This window comes from Myotis brandtii, unplaced genomic scaffold (assembly GCF_000412655.1).
Source record: "Myotis brandtii unplaced genomic scaffold, ASM41265v1 scaffold48, whole genome shotgun sequence".
Classification (NCBI taxonomy): domain Eukaryota; kingdom Metazoa; phylum Chordata; class Mammalia; order Chiroptera; family Vespertilionidae; genus Myotis; species Myotis brandtii.
In genome coordinates, this window is record NW_005368341.1 from 633,042 (window position 1) to 636,018 (window position 2,977).

Genomic DNA, 2,977 nt, shown 5'->3' on the forward strand with positions numbered 1-2,977 from the left:
TATATAACCTTAATATACAAATAGACCGAACGGCGGAATAACCGAACAACAGGTCACATGACGTGCACTGACCACCAGGGGGCACGCACAGAACATGATGGGTGTCGGCAGCAGGCAGCAAAGCATGGAACATGGCTGGCATTGGCCCTGGCGGGATGGTGGAGCAGGTGAGTGGGGGTGCCAGACCAAGGCGGGGCACTGGTTGCTGTCATCGGGGCAAGACTCTGGTGGTTACTGAAAATTCTTTGCTCCCGTATGCTGCGGTCCCACCGGGCACTCACACCTGCTGCCAGCGCTGGCCCCTGATCACTTGGCACCATCAGCAGGTGCCAGTGGCAGCTGCTAGCCCAGATCGCCCCTGAGGGCTTCTCCACCTCCCCCTGCTCCTGAGGGGCAATCAGGGCAGCAGCTGCTGCTTGTACCCGCTGACAGCACTGGCCCTGTTTGCACCCACTGCTGGTGCCAGCCCCAATCACTCTGCGCTGTCAGCGGGTTTGAGCACGGCTGGCACTGTCAGCGTGTGGGAGAAGTGGTGGCGGGGAGCGGAGCTGCTGGCCAGCAGGGGATTGGGGTCGCAGGGGGAGGGGCCAGGCTGGGGTGCAAAGGATGGGCCAAGACCCGCCCCTCTGCCCACTGCAGCCTTGTGGCCTGTAGTTCCTTTCAAGGGGCACAAATTTGTGCACTGGGCCTTTAGTATGGTATAATATTCTATAAACTGCAAATAGAGTTATCCTAAAATATTATTTTTAACTCTAAGATTCTAGTGACAAGAAGTATCACTTATTTAAAATTGATAGAGTTTCTTTACTTTTTAGTATTCATTGAATTTTGCACATAAAGTGCTTCAAGTATTTAATTTAAAATGATGAGATTTAAAAAGCTTTGAGATTTATAATCGTGGAAGTAAACTTTCACAGACCAAATATGTTTTCATTTTTCTAATAGAAATTTTGTAATTAAATACAGTTTATGCTAAGTAACTATGATACTAATGGAGGAACATATTTATTTTTAGATTAAGGATAGCTGCAGAATCTTTATTAACAAGTGAAGGTATAATTTGTATTTGTATGATCAGAAAAACAACTCCAGTTATCAATTTACCTGCTAGAAAAATAATTAAATGCCTAAATGCAAATAGAGTAAAAAATATAAGATTCTGCCTTTAATTTGCATTAATATAATTGTACTCCATGGCTCACTTATCAAATTATTTCTCTCCAAAGAAGCTATTTCTTTACTGTCACACATTAATAACAGCACATAATCACTATACCTTCCAGAAATTTCTAGGCTTTAATATTCAGAGAAATTATGTAAGAGAAATCTTTTTTTTTTTGGGGGGGGGAGTCCTATTGATATACTGCGTAGATTTTTTTAGAGCTATTCACTGTACAACATTTAATTTGGACAACTAATATTTATACTTTCTTTTTATATTTTAAAATTGTCCACAAAATTAAATCAAGCAAAAGAATAAGAACTCCAGAGAGCACAAGTCTCAGAGTGGGATGATAAAAAAACAGCTCCAATTCATTTATTAAGATATTAGCCCATGCTTGGGTACAAAACTTCTTATGAGTCTTCACTGCCTAAAGAATAGTTCTAAATCTAAAATTCTTTAAAATCAAATTCAATAAAAAAAATTTAAGAAAAAAACCCACTGTTACCCCAATAAATGCATTAAAAATAAAAATAAAAATAAAATTCTTTAAAATCTGGGTTAATCTGGGTTAACCTCATCTCAGTTCTTTCTACACATTATGTACTTATACTAGGAACTTTCATTTCTTCTGCTTTATTCAGGGTATTTCATCTTTATGGAGTGCAAATTTCCCTCTTTTTTGGCCTGATCATTCCGCAAAGATCATAGTCTTCCTTAAGTTCTTCGTATGCTCCACAGTCTTCTTTCCTTCTGTGTTATCAGTATTCTTACTTTTGTACCCTTATTGCCCAAATCAAGTCATCTATCTAAGCTTGATCTAAACAAGGAGGTACAAATATAGTCTTCTCTCAATTAGGATGTTAACTATTTATAAACAAAAAGACAATCTACCACAGTCTGCTCTTGCTGATGGCACTCATTCCAATCTTTCTCCTTCCTGTGTCAAAATACACTCCCCCTCCTCACCAAGGGAGATAACGGAAAAGTCCTGCATTAGCATTATCGCCAGCTCACAGCCTCTGATCTCTGAGCCAGGCTGCAGTCTCTGTGTTTGTTCTGGGCGTGCTTCCTCTCGATCTGGACAGCTATGAAGTAACAAAAGCAAGTGATTTGCCCCCAGAACGTGCAAAATGCAATGGTGGAACAGGGTTTGGAAAACCATAACGAATGGTCCTGTTCACAAGGAGGAAGCCTGGGAGGCACATCCTGGCCCTGAAATCTTGCGAGACAGACTTTGCTGCTGACTGGCGGTGTGGAGCACGCCTTGAAGGGGCCCCGATTTTGCCATCTGGGGATTTGCTCTAGTCCACTCTGCCCTGGGGCTCCTGCCCGCCCTCTGGGAGGTCTGTCTTAGGTCCACTAAAGAGGATGTTACAGAACAGAACTTCGGTGGGCGATGCGCACACCTCTCGCCCTGCGTCTCCTCTCCAGGAGGTGGAGGAGTCTACGGGCCTTCACACATCCCCCGAGGTCAGAGACTCTTCATTCCAAGGCTGATGCTTCTTTCAGCAGGAACTCCACTTCTCTTCTATTTTATTCCAGGAAACTCCGTCCATCAAAGGCCACACTCACAGTTCTTGTTGGAGATACCAGTACCTCTTTCTTCCTTCAGCGGTTCTCAACCTGTGGGTCGCGACCCCTTTGGCGGCGGAACGACCCTTTCACAGGGGTCGCCTAAGACCATCCTGCAGATCAGATATTTACATTACGATTCATAACAGTAGCAACATTACAGTTATGAAGTAGCAACGAAAATAATTTTATGGTTGGGTCACAACATGAGGAACTATATTTAAAGGGCCAGAAGGTTGA